At 33.5% G+C, this 17,531-nt stretch overlaps 1 protein-coding gene across 21 annotated transcripts in view; it reads right to left on the bottom strand.

Moving 5' to 3' along the window:
* Positions 1 to 17,531, bottom strand: part of Foxp2 (forkhead box P2) — a 588,702-nt gene that overhangs the window by 394,694 nt on the left and 176,477 nt on the right. For 19 of the 21 annotated variants that reach the window (XM_087204643.1, XM_087204642.1, XM_087204639.1 and 16 more), the window contains one exon: positions 5,110 to 5,200. The gene's annotated coding sequence lies outside the window, so the exon portion shown is untranslated. Of the gene's footprint in view, positions 1 to 5,109; positions 5,201 to 7,459; positions 7,670 to 17,531 lie in introns of those variants that run through there. The other 2 variants (XM_087204632.1, XM_087204626.1) reach the window with 2 other exon arrangements.

Genomic DNA, 17,531 nt, shown 5'->3' on the forward strand with positions numbered 1-17,531 from the left:
ATGTGTTCCAGACCATCATTTGAGCCTACTCATCCCTAAGTAAGAATAATTCTTCAATACTGATACGATTCATGGCCAAGCCATTAAAAGTGGCTTTTCTGTGATTAAAAAAAATCACTCTTCCTAATGAAATTTAAACATTTCCAATTTTATTCTCACTTTGTTCACTATTTTATAAATATACGTGCTTGTTCTTCCATTACATTCGCCTGAGAGACCATGTATTTGGTACACTAATGATCTCTGTATTCTCGCCAAAGAAAACTACAATGCTGTAATTCATGAAAATAATTTAGGTCTGGGACTTTTTATAATATATTAATTATCAAATGCTTTATGACCAAATTACCCCAAAAGTCAGTAGTTTAAAACAAAACCAGTAAATATTAATAAGAACCAGTCAGAACCCAGGAATGTTTTAGCCTTAGTCCTAAATTCTATGTCTAGGAAGATGCAAGTTCTAACTGTAAACCACTGTTATAAATAGAAAAGACATTTATATATGCAGAGAATGTTTCTTAAGATACTATTATATACTGGCTGCAGGTAACCCATGGATGAATGTACACATCCCCATCTCACCTAGTAGCAAGGAAATGAGACAAAGTATCATTTAACTGTAAAATTAGATTGGATATAATGTGATGGGATATGATGCAGGAAAAACTTCAGCTAGCTATAAAGGACTAAAGAAATAACAATACAATGGGAGAGAAATAAATTTAAATGTGTTTTAAATGGATGGAGACTAGGAAAGAAACAAGAGCCCATTCATTGACAAATATATGAGCAAGTATAAGGCACTTGTCAAGGCATATACATGAGATTAATGGGGGGGAAAAGTTGGATGTTTGGGCTTTGCCAGATGCTGGAGAGCACAGTACCAGGCTAGGTTGTTTAGTCTGGTAGGTTTAACCATCTTGAAATAATGGATGAATTTCAGACAGGAGGAATAGTTGGTTGGGAGTTACACTGTAAGAATAACTGGGAATAAAATTTTACAATCAGTGACAATATTCCTTTCTTATTAAATACAATTTTATAACAGGTTACATGAGATTTCAGCTGAGAAGCTTAATATCTTGTATTAGACCTCTGGCGGGCCCCATATTTATACCTTGTGTAATTCTCTCCCTTAAAGTATAGGCAAGATCTGTGACTTGTTTCTAAACAATACAGTATGGCAAAGGTAATTGGGATGTCACCCAATGATTACTTAATGTACGTATGTATCTCTACGGATATATATGCATTTTTTACTCCATCTTGCTAGCATCCAGTAGAGTTTCTCCTGTTAGCATTAAAGAAACAAGCTGCTATGCCGTGAACTATGTTTGGAGAATGCATATGAATGGGAACTGTATGTGACCTTTAGAAGGATCCCAGTCCTCCAACTACAATGAACTCAATTTAGTGAGAACCAGTGTGTTTGGAAGAGGAGACCAAAGGAGAAATGAAAATGCAATTTGGCAGACATTTGTACTGAAGTTTTTTAAGGCCCTGAGCTAAGTCATGCTTGGATTTCTGACTAGAAGAAACTGTGAGATAATAAATGTATGTTGTTTTCAGCTTCTGTGTGGGAACTTGTCACACAATAATAGAAAACGGATGCACATTCTATCCAACACACAGAGAACACATTTACTTATTGCAATGTTTGTATTGCCTCAAAATGCATACGTTAAAATCCTACAAACTAATATAATGGTAGTGGGCGGTGGGGCTTTTAGAAGGTAACTAGGCTAAAAAAATGGCATGTTCACTAAAGAGTTCAATGTTCTTCTAAGGACCACGAGGTATTCTCTAGTTTTTCTCTGACATGAATAAGCACAAACAAAATTTGGCAGTCTGGAATCTGAAAGATGGTCCTTACCAGGAACAGACTCTGGTTGACACCCTGATCTTGGACTTCCAGCCTCCCTTACTATGAAAAATAAATTTTTGTTGTTCTTACTTTTTTTATAGTTCCCAGTACTAAGACACAAAATTGACTCAATGTAGCATTTCTTGTAAAACCAGTGGTTAAACCAAGGTTAGAATATATGCAAAGCGGTTGCCATGTGGTCTGAATAATACATTCTTTCTTAGAAACTAATATAATAGGAAACAAAATAGCAACTGGAATATTTTATTTCTATTTCCTTTACATTTATTCTTATATTAAGTTCTCATCTCTGTAAAATACGCATTATCATCGCTATTGTCTACATTAAGGAACTAAGGATTGAAGAATGTATTTGACTCATGCATGGTTTTATTTGTGGAAGATTTGTTTTAGAACCATCATTCAGGCTTGGGCAATGTGCTTTCCTCACTGCATTCTCAACAGCTACACTCTGTAGTGTCTAGATTTGCAGTCTTACACACTCTGCTTCTTTTTACCAAGAAATGTCAGTGCACTATGTATTTGAATTACCGACCTAGCCTTCCCTCAGACAAACTAGCTTTTTGCATAGCCCCTTCACTTTTCAATAAAATTAAAAAGACCAAAATTTATAGCAATTTTTATAAATATGTGAATAAATTTGTGTACTCCACTGAAATAACTAAATACAAATTTTTATTTTGATTTGATTGTCTTACAAGGGAAATTCAAAATAACTGAATATCTACAAGAAAATATACATGACACACACACATATACACACACAGGCATGCACACAATTCCTCAATTATCCACATACCACAAATGCAAATGCTCTTCCTTATAAATTGTATGAAAACAATTCTTTGGTTTCCATTTTAGAAGCATTAAAAAGGGAAGGTTATTTAACCTCTTGGAAAGGTAAAACAGGGAATGAAACTAAGCAAATTGTTTGAAAACAGGAAGATACAACCAAGTACTCCCTCCTAGGAATTTTTGGTTTTTTTGGGGGGGAGGGGAAAGTAATAAAGATGTAGAAAGAAACGATGATGTTTCTTAAAAATAGCTATATATCAAGTGCTAAATTTAACACTAAGCCCACAAAACAGGTATATTAGTCCCTCATTACAATTTGAAAGCTGAAATATAAAAATTGAAAGAAATTAAGCTAGGTTAATAAGAAAGCTAACAAATGACTTCAAGGATGCAATATCACATCAGCTGGACCCTCAAATCTGTGCCATCATCATTTCACTCTTATAATCTCCCCAGATAAAGAGTTAATAATTTTATAAACTTCCAAGAATAAATGCTTTTTCATAATGCAGTTTCCCATTAAGAGGAACCTTTGGCCTTATGTATATGCATTATTTACACCAATATGTGGTTAGTGTTCATTTAAGAATTTTTTAAAAAACACTTGCCACTATAAGCACATAACTAGTGAAACTAATTAGCAAGTTCTAGAAGCAGTTTTGAGAACTAACTTCAAATGCAATTAAGTTCCCTCCTGGGAAGAAGATTCCATATCTTTTAAAAATAATTTATTCCACGATGTCCATTGTTAGGTAGTATTTCCTACTTAGTATAAATAAAAACTCTCTCTGTTCTTATACACATAAATAACCCACAATTCAAATAATGAGAAAGTTATTACCAAAAGGCCTTACAAAAGGCCTTACAATACAACCCTACTGTACATTAAGCATATTAATTTCTTCTTCCACTCAAAAGACTGTTAGCAAAAACATGTTCTAATAACACTTGTTTATTTTGAATTATAAAATTACAATAAGCTCTATTAGCTTTCTCAATCATTTTAATTCCTTGTCTTTTAAGTTCTCCACTTACCAAACAAAGAATCACTCTTACATGTATCATAAGGCCAAAGAGAAAAATGAAGACAAAAGTTACAAAAGTGCTTTGAAAATCTTAAGTGCTAGATAAGTATGGAATCATTTTATTTGTGCCTCAAATATAACAATAAAATGGTAACAATGACACATTTTTTACTATAATTAAAGCACAGTCACAAAAATCTTTCAGAGCATTAATGGGGCCTCTATTTTGAGGAAGCTCTACAATGGCTAAAACAATTTTGGCAGAAAGTGAAGCTCCTGGGTCATATCTGATTATCTTGGTGAATGTATTGTAAATATTAAGGAAGACTACTATGGCATGAAAGACCTACAACTTTGAAAAAAAAAAAACATGTGGGATGAATAGCAGTGATTGATATTCTAAAGAGGTATCAATCACCTGGGTGGGGGGCCAAGGTCTTAACCCAGCCTTTCCAGGAAACATCCCTGACCCCCACCCTTACTAAAAATCCTTGTACATTTGTTACATGACTTGCTCCCCCATTTTAGCCCATTTAATCAATATTACCTGGGTGACTGTACTTGTAATCTTATTGGTCAAGGTTTTGTCCCACCTCATGTCCACCTTGTAAATTTCCACTGGGTCTTATAGTTTTGTCCCACTTTGTATTCACCTCACCACATGGCTTTGCTGTATAAAACACTTTTGAAACGTGGGGTGAGCAGGAAACCCACTTTCTGGTCCCCCTCTTGTCTCTCTTAGACAGAAGCTTTCTTTCAATAAATTTTTCCTACTCTTAAAAAAAAAAGTAGTTTTCAAATAGCTGACTTACTGAGTCAAAAATGTTTATAAGAAAAATCAAACTTTGGGAGAACATCATTACTAATATATTTTTCTCATTATTCTCTCAATATTTCAGAATTATCCAAAAGCCTCAATATCATTTGGGGTTTTAAAAGGAATACTTAAAAGTACAGCTTATAAGAGACCATCTTAATGGTAACAAGTGTTTTCCTTAGTCATTTTTTTCAATTATTTCAAAACCAGTATTTCTGACACATTCATGCTACTTTTTTTTTTTTTTTGGTACCGGGAATCGAACTCAGGTCCTTGGGCTTGCAAGGCAGGCAGTGGAACTACTGAGCTAAATCCCCAGCCCAATTCATGCTACTTTTTAAAAAATGAGACCAAGTTTAACAGTAAAAGAGTGAAGAGCAAGGAACAAAATGGGAAGCCCAACAAGAGAAACACTGATAAACATTCCTTCTGCCATACCTCACTTGTCTCTGTAGTTACTGCAAAGTTTTTATAATTTACCTAATTAATTACATAATTAATCAGAAAGTTAAAGAATAAAGTAAACATTATAAAAACAAAAATAGGCACAGTGAGCTTAAGATAATCACTACCAAAAGAGCACTTACAAATTTCTTCCAGATCGTCCAAAAGACTTTAGAGTCAGTCTTGAAATAGAGTTCTAGGTAAATTCAATCCCAGCATCACATTAGAATATGCCTGTTAATACAGAAAAATAATAGTTACTGCTTTGAAAAATTAACTTTGAATTTATCTAACAATTTTTGCGCTGATTTCATAAAACATATTCATCTTCAAATAAGAATTGTTAACATTCATTACACTGTAAACCTTCAAATGTGCATGAAAATGCTTTTGCTACATTTTAATTTAGAATTTTAAGTTCATTGTTTGGAACAAAATAAAAGACTACAGAGACATCACATGATACATTTCAAAGAGAGAGACAAATTTCATTTCCTACTTTCGCATGGATTTGGAAGGTTTAAATTTTTTTGGTTATTACGTTTTATAATTCACAGAATAAAATTATTTGTGTCTCAAAGGTCCCAACAGAAAACGTGACTGTTTTCAATTGCTACTTCAACATACACTTTAGTAGCTTTGTAGGCCTTTCTATAATTAACAAGTTAATAGTAATCATTTTCTTCTTACAATTACAATGTAAGAGTTATTACTTTCATGCTTATTTGAATTTGTTTTTCCCAGTTCTATTTTCAATTCAACCAGTGTCTTTCTAGTTTCTTCCTTCGTTATTTCAGATGACTTAGGCAAAAATATGAATACTGAAAGCCCAAATAAACTACAAGACTTATTAGTGCATCTTTAGTAAATGGATTTTGATCCAAAATTTCAGTTCATTAGAACTATATGAGTAATTCACAGTCATTAAGTATTAATATAATTCAAACTTTTGTTTTTATATTATAATTTTTATTGTTTCCATTTGCACATTTCTCTTTAAAAATTTTTGCATATAAATATTCTATTCTTTATTTTAGTTGTTAATCTTTCTTCTATAATTAATTTCTACCTTCTATATGCTATGACATGAAATAAATTTCTTGTTAAATTGTGAGAGTCTAAATTACTTTCTCATATCAGATTATTTCCCCTTTCCTATATTTGTATATTTAAATTTCTCTTACATCAATCTATAAATTCCAGATATTTAAAAAATTTACAAGCCTACTGAGAAAAAAAAGGTCTAGCAATTCCAAAGCAAATTTTTTAAATGAAGGGCAAAAAGGGGAAATACAGTCAAATGTTGAATAATGTCAGTCAGTCAACAAGAGATATGTGTATTATAGTGGTCCCAGAAGATGATATCACCTACTGATATCACAATGACCTTAATTTAAGTACAATCTCTGATGTTTACAAAAATATAAAATTACCTAATGATGCATTTCTCAGAATGAATCATTTTTATTAAACAAAGCATGGCTGAATTAAAACATACTACTAAGCTAGGTACAAACATAAGCACATTGAGTTCTAAAATAAACCAACACATACAGGAGAAATTCATAGCTGTATTGCAGATATAACATCACAACATAAAAGAAAATGTTGCTATTGACTTATTATGTCAGAAAAAATCTGTTTCAAAATATAGCAAACAATAAAGCTGGCTCCTTAGTATGCCCTACATATTGGACACAAAAGAGATTAAAAAATAAAATATGAACTTCACTTTTTCAAAATTAATAGAAAAAAGATTAGGTAACTATTTTTGAGACCTAGTAGTAATAAAATATTTTGAAACAAGACCTCAAAAGCATAAATCATAAGGCCTATAATCACTGAATTTAGCAAAATCAAAATAGATAAATTTTATAGGTAAACTAAAAAGGACCCAAAATCAACAAGGAAGCATTACACTCAGAAAAAGCAAAAGAAAATGATCAAAAGACAAGAAAAGGAAGTTTTTAGAAGAGAAAGCCAGTATAGTTCAAAATTATTTAAGGATAAGGGTGAAACTCAGTGGTAGAGCACATGCTTAGCATATCTACGATCCTGGGTTCAATACTAAGCACTGCAAAACAGCAACATTAAAAAAAAAAAGAAACAGCAAAACTAGAAATCACTACAAATCAGGAAAATGTCATCTAAACAACCAATGAAATGCCACTCTATATCATCAGAATAGCATAGATTTGAATGCTGGACTATGAAAGAATATGAAAGATGAGAACTCTTTCGTTTTTACAAATGAAAACATAAACAATACACTTATTCATGAAAGCAATTTAAAAGATCTAATGTGCTACCTGGACTCAAAGCACGCTCTGCAGAGCTCTACTATTTTAGCATTCATTTCACTTTTCTTTACATACTATTCTCTGCCAGAAGTTTCTAATTTTTATTACTCAAAATTAATGCTAAAATTAGTAACTCAAGAAATGTCACTAAGCATATTATATAAAAACATGAATGTAAGTACCCCAAACTCACTGTCTTTCTGTAAATGCACTAAGTTGTCAAGGAAAAGGACTGGTAATATTCATTGTAAGCTCCATTTGATTCCACTTGATTCCACTTGATTTTTCAAATTTATTTGTATGTATTTCTTGTTCAAAGTCAAAAATAGAAAAGCAAATTTTAATAATAATGAACCCACTGCCACTGTAACACATAGATCTTATTGAAATATACATTATTTTAGCATCTCGTAACTGAGAAAAGAAAAAAAAAAACTAAACATGTCACTTATAGTGGCAATGTAAATTAGTGAGGCCATTTCCAAAAATAGTATGGAAATTCCTCAAAAAAACCAAAAATGAAAAGACAATTTCCATATGATCTAGCAATCCACACCTGGGTATATATCTTGAGGAATTTGTCATGGATTGGATATGAAGGTCCACCCAGTCTCACATGTTTGGAAGGTGACTGGATCATGGGAGCTCTTTACTCATTGGTCCACTAACAGGTTCAAGGCTCACATGCTGTTAGGAGGTGGACCTTGCTCAGAAAAGGTGGGCCACTGGGGAATGGGGCATGGCCTTGAGAATATATCTTATTTCCCCAGCTCCTCCCTTCACCATCTGCTTCCTGGACTCCATGACTTGAGTAGCTTTCTTCCACCAGGCCTTTCCACCATGCCATTTCTGCCTTGGAGCTAGATGACAGTACATTCTGAAACTGTGAACCAAAATAAACCTCACCTCCTTTAAATTGTGAATATTGGGTATTTTGTCCCAGCAACAAGGAAAGTGACTAAGACAGATTTTATTACCTAGAGTAAGTAAGCCTTTTGCTGTGACTACCTGAGATACGGTTCAGAAACCTTTGGAAGTTGTTCACAGGAGGAGTTATAAAGGTTAGAAGATGCTCACAAGAGAAGACCTAGAGTGCTGTAAGCCAAGCTTAATGGGAGAATCATATCAGAGCTCAGAAGAATGCTGATAAAAATACAGACAGTAAAGACCAGGCTGTGGAGTTTACAGCTGGGAACAAGGACTTCATTGGCAGTTGCACTCAAGACATATGTATTACACTCTGGCATAAAATTTGTCTACATTTTCCTCAAGTCTTGAGACCTTGCAAAAGATCCAGATTAAAAGCAGCAGACTAATATAACAAAGAAAATTTCAAGGCAGCCTGATGTTGAGCCTGTGGCATGGCTACTGATGGAAACTTTCAGCCACAACTACCATGACAATAGAGCTGAATAATTTGAAAACTTTTGTTGGTGGCCAGTAAGAAAGCTTCTACAAAGTTGGGATCTGTAAAATTGGGATCTGTAAAGTTGAAGCTTGTAAGATTTTGTCCAAGGAAAGCTTGGTTGTTAAAAGATTAGCATGAAAAAGAAACCAAGTACTTTGTATCAGGATAACAAGAAATATGCCTTGAGACCATCTCAGAAACCCATAAGACCCCATATACTTCAGGCTCAAGGGTGTAAAGTTGTAAAGGTTTCATTTGGGAATAGAACCCCAGACTCCATTCTCAAGAAGGGTCACCCAGGAAATTGGACTCTGTTCACAGAGCTCAGCCATTCATGTACCCAGAGACCTCTGTAGCCATGATCCAAGGGTGCTTGGCTACTGCTTGAGCTGCTTTGGCATCATCTATGTGTTGCTGGCTTTATGTATATTCAGAATGCAAGAGCTGTGAGGTCAGGGAGGCTTCCAGCCAGATTCAAAAGAAGGACAGAGAAGCCAGGCAAGATGGTCCTGAGAGGGCAATGCATGAAGCTTTGAGAGTGAAACTGAAAATGCAGTGGAGATCACAGGAAGCTGGAGATGCTAGAAAAGTAGATCATCTGCTGAAAATAATTGCAGACTGTGAGTGAAGTCAGCCCAAGAGACAGACCATGAGGGCTGTAACTAGCAGTGCAACTGGGGTGAGGCTACCCAAGCCCTTAGGAGCCTATATCTTGTCGCCACCTGCCTTGAGTGCTGGAAACAGAACCACAAGATTTAAGTTGTGTCCTGTTGAGTTTCAGTCTTGCTTTGGTTCTATTGCTTTTCATCTGCTACTTCTCCCTTTTGGAAGGGAAATGTTTACCCTGTATCACTGTATGTTGGACATGTTTAATTTTCCTTCTGATTTTTGCACAAGTTCACAGCTGAGAGTTTTCCTTGAGTCTCAGGAAACTTTGGACTTGAGTTTTCCAGTAATACTAAAACTTTTAAGATTTTGGTAACATAGAGATAGATTAAATTTTTGTAATGATATACAAACTTGGGAGTCAGGAGAATGTTATGGTTTGGATCTAAAATGTTGCCATGAAGTCTAATGTATTTGGAAGATTATTGCATCATTATGGTGCTATACTCACAGGTGGATTGTCACACTGATAGGTTCATGGCTGACCTGATGGGGCCTGAAAGCAAGAGGTTGCTCACTGGGACATGACATGGTAGGATATATCTCCTTCCCCAGCTCCTCCCTTTGCTCTCTGATATCAGGCTGCCATGATTTGAGTAGCTTTCTTCCGCCATGCTTTTCTGCTATGGAGCCAGTCAACGACATACATACAGATAATGTGAGCCAAAATAAACCTCTCCTTTAAGTTTCAAGTTGTAGGTATTGCATCTCAGTGATGAGGAAAGGGACTAAGAATTGAAATCAGTATGTCAAAAAAGAATCTCTACTCCTATGTTAATTTCATCATTATTCACAATAGTCAAGATATAAAGTAAACTTGAGCCTCCAGCAATAGATGAGTGGAAAAGGAAAATGTAGTACATACACACAATTGAATATTATATAGCACCAGAAAAAAGAAAAATTCTTTCATTTGTGACAACCTAGAAATGAAAGCTACTATAAGTGAAATAAGCCAGGAACAGAAGGACAAATACAGATGTCACTTACAGGTGAATCTCAAAAAAGTTGATCTCATAGAAACAGAAGGTTGAAAGGTATTTATCAGAGACTACAGAGAAGAGGATATAAGGGAAAAATGAAAGATACTGACAAAGAGATGCAAAATTTAAGTCAGACTGCAAATATAAGTGATCTCTTGCACTGCGTGTTAACTAGAGTTGATAATGTTATATTATATATGTCAAAATTTCAAAAAGAATAGATTTTTAATGTTCTCATCAAAAATGTTGGTAAACTGTGTTAATTAGCTTTATTGAACCTTTCCATGATGTATATATAGGTCAAAACAGCACATTTTACTCCATAAGTTTTCACAATTAGTATTTATCAATTAAAAATGAAAGCAAATATCTCATAGATAACTCTTCAAAATGATCATAATGATCAGAACCAAATGATTGCTTAATTATAGAAAAAAACCTAATATTAAAAAACTGTTAGGCTTTTAAAAAGAAATAAACTGAAGCAGAAAAACCAAAGCCATAGAGCATAACAAGAGTTCACTTATATGTGCACATTCACACACATTTACTCGTTACCAACTTTACGCCAGGCATGTCCAAGGCTCTGCAATAAGCCACAACCTTGCCCTGGTACAATGCAATGTACCTATGTGGACCTATGGAAGGGACCACATTTTTAGTGAGCTAAAAGGTGTGTATATCCTGGTGCAACATCCAACAGAAGCCAAGACCGTCAAAGACTATCCATACGGAGTTCATCATTAGGAACACTTTATTTTCTAAGTTCTTCTAAACTTTAAACTGGATTACAAATTTATTTAGACTTTGCTAAGGTAAAATAGAGCAATGTCACTCAGATATTCCCAAAGGGTTTTCTCTGTCCTTTTTAGGGAACTGTATTAGAAGAACTGAACAAATGCTAGGCAGATTAAATTTTTAAATAGAAACTCATTGACAGGAAGGATATTTAGGGTTCTGAGGTGTTACTTTGAACTTCTTGTTTTTATCTTCCTGTCTCCTAATTAACAAAATGAACACATATCCCAATTGTTTTATAAACAAAAAAGAAAATATTACATCATAAAAAGCTTAAGACTAAAATATCTTTGGGATTCTATTGTAGAACAGCATAATAGGTGTCATATGAGGCTTATCATTTGGAAGAATATATTAAAAACTTGCAGTAAATAAATATAGTATACTGTTAGGGCATTCTGTATAATTGATGTTCAAAGTTTTAAAAAATACACAATATTTTAAATGTCATTTTCATATTGTATGCCATATGTCTTTTGGTATTATCTCATAAAACTGCTTTACATAAAAATAGCTAAAGAAAAGAATGATTTCCCATTGGCTAAGAAAGCTGATAGTATAACCAATATTTCAAGGAACAGATTATAAACAACCAATCCTCAGGGAAGGCAACAAATACACAGGTTTAAATCTGGTCACTGGGTAATGGTGATAAATGCTACTAAGATGAAAGAAATAATCATCGACTCCTGAGAAATATGGTATGCTTTTCTCAGGAGTAATAATTTACTTTATTCCTTCCAAAATTCATGAAGGGATCAGAAGACTCTCTCTCTCTCTCTCTCTCTCTCTATATATATATATATATATATACATATATATATATATATAGCATTAGGAATTTACATTCGAGAATATACATTAGAGAATATCACACTATTATCAAATGTACACGATACAAAAAGCAAGAGAGAAAATAGTTAAAACTTTAAAAAAGATAGTTGGGCCCAAGAAGGCTAAATACTGGGAAATATCTGTTGAGATAAACAGTGCTAATTATCATTGGTGTCCAAATCTGACTAAGCAATGTGAACGCCACAAGGGCAAAGTGTAAGTCTAACTTATAAATCCCATGAATTTAGACTACTGCCTGGCATACAGTAGCCATTCAATAAATATTTCTTGATGTAATGTAATAGTCTGTACAATAATAATTATATAACTGAACAGGCATGGTAACTTAAAATGAAATTTTGGATCAAATACACAGGTCTGAATAAGTACAAAGTTATTATTCTTAGGTAATCCCGGTACAAAACGTAATTCAGTGATTTTTCAAAAGAGGTAACATCTAGAAACATAGGATTGATTGCTCTCTCTACTGACTTCATTTAATATGGTACAATACTAATTTTAATTTGGAATTTCAAAAAACATTAGGTTATACATTTTGGTGTTTATTCAAGTATAGAATATAATTCTGAGTGCTTGGGAAAGTCTGATTTAAGCTATACTTTAATAAAAGAGAATTTGTCATTTCAGTAGTTTAATACCTTCCCGTTGGCTTGAAACAACCCCGTGGTTTCCATGAGTGTCCCATCGGTGTGGGGGGGGGACCCTTACACCATTGGTCGTACAAATGGTGTTAATCACTCTTAGGTCTTTCTACTAATAAAATTAATAAAATGCTGTACACTGGAACAGTCCTATACGTATAACCATTGTTTCAAGCTGCCAGGCAGTGAGATATACAAATTATGGCCCCACTGTAAATGTGCTAAACTGGATCTATATTACCATACTACCGCAATGACAGCATATGTTAAAAAGCTCTGAAGCATATGCAAATTTGACTAATTATAATTAACCTAGTTGAGATTATTTCTATGAATTTGGTTCTCAAATTATGCTTTTCTCATTTTTGCAGTATACTGAGGTAAAAAGATTCTTCAGAGTTTCTGAGAAATACTTTAAATTACCAATGAAGACGTTAAGGCATTCTGTCTTAGATATATTAGATAAATCAAGTAAGCATTTTCTTCTCTTTGTTTTTTTTTCTGGTATCCGGACTCGAAATGAACTCAGGACCTTGCGCTTGCAAGGCAGGTGCGGTGCGTGCCACTAAGCTAAATTCCCGGCTCAGATAAGCATTTTCTACAGTTTTATTCTTGTTTGATTGACCACCCCCATCCTAATACTACCTGGACAAAAGAAAGAAGCACAAATGATGCTCCAAGGCACTAAAGCAGATACATTCATAGAAACTGTGCTGAAGTAAAAGCACATCTTGAAAACAAGTGAGGTTACAATGAATGTTAAGTTTGTTAATATTATGGGTACAGTTTAAAACATTTATTGAAGGATAGGAAGATTTCAAGTTTAGTCCTTTCTTATATTTATCAAAATGTTTCTAGCTTTAGGTTGCAAATATTTAAATATCGAAACATCTCATTGGCAGAGAATGTCAGAGAATGTAGAAATAAAAATTAATGGAAACAAAGTCATTGTAAGTAGGGAAGGGTGAGGGGGTGAAAGGAGAAGAGGGAATGGGGAAAAAATAAGAACCAAGATGCATCATGTACAGGTTCAAACACCCAATGAGAAATGTAAACGTATTGTAAACCCAAAATGTACCAATAAAAGAATTTAAGCAAAATAAAAATCATAAGTAGGCTAATAACATTGGTAAGACAGAAAGTGAATGGGCAGTCAAAACATGGAGAAAGGGATCATGTTAGGTCCGTTATTTGCAGGATTCTGCCTCCTTGGACTTTACTCGGAGTAAAAGAAGAGCTGGTTGGTGAAAGTGTGTAAAGTACATCAGCCTAAGTACACAAGATAGCTAAAATAATTCTTCATAATCTAATTCCAACTAGCATAAAAGTCCGTGACCCCTTCAATCATCGCAGTTACTGAACACCTGCCATGCATTAAATTTTCTATCTGTTGGAGACATGAAGACAAAACAAACAAACAAACAAACAAACCCTTCCCATTGACTGTGCTTAAGGACAGGGTAAGCAGGAAGTAGGTATGCTTTTGGGTGAATCATATTCCCCAAGGACGAGGGGAGAGTCTGAATTAAATTATGATACCCTGTGAGCAAAAGGAAGTACCTGTTGACACCAACTACATATAGTAGCGATTCTCCATATAAAAATGCATTACGTACTTAGGAGGCAGGTGGAGAAAAGGAAATCACAAGTTAATCTGTTCTAGATTTTTTTTAAGCAAAAGAGAGTAATTCTTATATTCTTATAGTTAAAAGATTTGACTATGTTTAATTTTTCTCCACTTTTAAAAAAAGAAATTATTTGAAATAAAGAATTTTGAATCAAATTAAAGTTTAAAAAGCTAATCAAGTGGATCCATCTTAATTTTCACAGAATATAATGTAACTTTTAAAAATTTCATGTGAATTAGAACTATGTTGTTACAATAATTGTGCTAATCATTTGTATTGTAACTATTAAAGTCATATAACACATAACTAGGTTAGGCTGCCATGATTAACAAGCCAAATAATGAATGTCCAAAGCAACATAAATATTGTTTCATGTTTCCGATAAGTTGGACAAAAAAAAATCTCAAACAGTAATCTCGGCATAACCACTAATAGAATAAAATATTAATAACTAGAGCAAAAAATACTTTAATGAAGAAATTAAACTAGAAATTCTGACCCAAAGGTAAAAACCTTCTATAACCACAAGGGACAGGTACAAAACAAGCTCCTAAATTCAAACACAAGCTAAAGTTAACTAATTCATTCTACAGAGACATGAGCTCAGTGGGTGCTCCAAAACTATACTAGTAAGCCAATAAAAGAGAATTCCTTCAAAAACACTTTAGTTTTTTTTGTTATTTTTGACTGAAAATATGGTAACATTAAACTAGATACAAATAGAAAGGAAAATTTCAACAATGCTATTACTAGAATTAGCAAAACAAGTTTAAATAAAAGTGGAATATACGGAAGAATACATGTCTACTTTTTATTTAATTTCTTCTTTGTGTTAAGACACCCAAGACTTTAAAAACATAAGATTTAAAAAAATGCTTCATATATTCTATTCTTGTATTCGCTTATTCATTCTTCCAACCTCTGTTCTTCCCGTTTTTGCTTTTTTCTTGTGTAAAAAACAGACATGTTCATCTTCCTTTCCATGAATGCTGGACATGTTTTGACTAAGGTATCAACTTTATTATATCCATGTTTTTGATTCTCACAACATATACCTGGGTCTATATTGTCTCATTCCCTTCTCTTATTTTTGTGACAAGATGATGGGGTTCTCAAGCCTGTAAACACGGCTTAGAGAAGCAAACGTCCAGTATCAACAAGGATAAAGATGAACCTGCCACCACGTTCCAGTGTGGTGACCCTGCTTTCTCAACACTTGTTATCAAACCAGAAAAAAACACAAGAGACCGAGAGTCAGAACTCCAACTTCAGGCAAATTCTTCTAACCATGTAAGAAAAATTTAAGATATAGTGTGTTTCAGTATTTCCCACTCATTGAAGAAAATACAGCCACAAATATCTCAACAGTCTGATAACCCTGGATGACTGGGTATTTTCATGTTCTTTCTACCTTTTGCAAAGCAATTTCATCTCCAAATCCTTTCTTTGGGAATTTTATACCCCTAATATGATACCAATTCCTTCAGCTTCTATCACAATGTAATGTACTTAAGAGTAAGAAACATCCACGAATTATTGCAATTTTGTGATAAAACTTTTATACAGTAACACCAGCATATTACCGTCCAAAATACGAGATTGTGATTGTATGATTGTTGTCAGAAATTTTACAGAATAATTCTTCTTTCTCATACTCAAAATACAACTTGTAAATTGGCCTGGGAGAAGACAAACTTCAAACAACTTTTACACTTAATTATAAATGTCAGGGATGTTAAATTTATCAGACTAGGAATTTAAAACAACCACAATTAATATGCTAGGGTCTTTTATACGTCAGTTAGATAGCACGTAAGAAGAGATGAGCAAAGCAAGGAAATCCTAAGAAAGTGCCAAAAAGAAAAATCAAAGCTCAAAGAATTGTAACACTAGCAGAAATAAGGAATGTCTTTGGTAGGTTTATCTTACAGATGGACACAGATAAGGAAACGATCTCTGATCTTGAGAATACCTCAGCATAAAGCCCCCAAACTGCAAAGAAAAACAAAGACAGAAATAAAACAACAAAGTATCTACACAAATTCAAGTAATGAGGATACAAAAGAAGATATAAATAAGGAGAATAAAAATAAAAGAATCAGAATAAAAATCTAAAACAACAGGGAATAACATATTTCAGAAAATGTTGTCAGACCCCCGACCAGACCCAGAAAGTTGAGAACACCAGGATGAATCTCTCCAAAACTATACCTAGGCTTATTATTCTTATAACTAGAGAAAAGAGAAGAACATACCGAGAGAAAAGTCAGAGGAAAAAGCACCTCACCCATAAAGAAAGTGAAAAGGACAGTCAACTTCTCTTCAGAAATCATTCAGCCAAGTAAAGTGTGGAGTGAAATATTGAAACTATTAAGAGAAAAAAAGAACACCCTGCCTCAGTCCAGAATTATGTTCCCTGTGAAATTACCCTTCAATAGGAAAGAAATAAAGTCTTTCTCAGACAAATATTGGGTGAATTTGTTGCGGGTAGATTCCCTTGCAAGAAATATTTAAATGTTTTCAGACAGAAGGACAGTAGTATACACAGGGCAGAAGCTCGGATCTACAGAGAAAGGAAGAATGAAGAATGAAGATGGAAGACGGAATAAACTAAGGTAAAATACAGACATTTATTTTTGTGATGCTTAATTGGTCAAAAAGACAATAACAGTAATAGCAACAAATGCACAAACTAGTAATATTAACAAGTATTGGTTATATATGCTTATATGCATTATGTATATAGTATATATACATACATGTACATCCTTATGCATGCATGCATATAGATGAAATTAGTAATAATAATGATATGAAGAATGTGAAGGAAAAATTTAGATATTTTTATTATAAGGTATTCACACTACCTGTAAAATGGTATAGTGTTACTTGACAGTGGATTTGGATTAGTTTTACGTGTTTGTTGCTAACTTTAGGACAACCACTAAAAAGTATTTGAACACACAGCATTTATTATCCCCGAAACCTAAGATGCTGGGCAAATTGTTTAAGTCACTGGAAGAATGAACAAAGAAAATTAAGAAAATTTTTGTCACAGTGTAAGCTCTTTAAATATTTATTTGAATAATGAATAAATGAGTGAAAGTATGAACAAAATGTAACTATTTGGAAAACAATGGCTCCAGATAAAAATGAGGTAATCTTTGATGAATAATCTTAAATTTATCTCAGTATTGGGGGGGAGAAAAGAACATAATTCTAAAGCACATGTACTATTAATAGTGACAAGCAATATAAAGAGCAAAAGGATTTAAAATTGCATTAA

Source organism: Heterocephalus glaber, unplaced genomic scaffold (assembly GCF_053883595.1).
Source record: "Heterocephalus glaber isolate CG9 unplaced genomic scaffold, H.glaber_assembly_v1.0 deba00000546, whole genome shotgun sequence".
NCBI classification, from domain to species: domain Eukaryota; kingdom Metazoa; phylum Chordata; class Mammalia; order Rodentia; family Bathyergidae; genus Heterocephalus; species Heterocephalus glaber.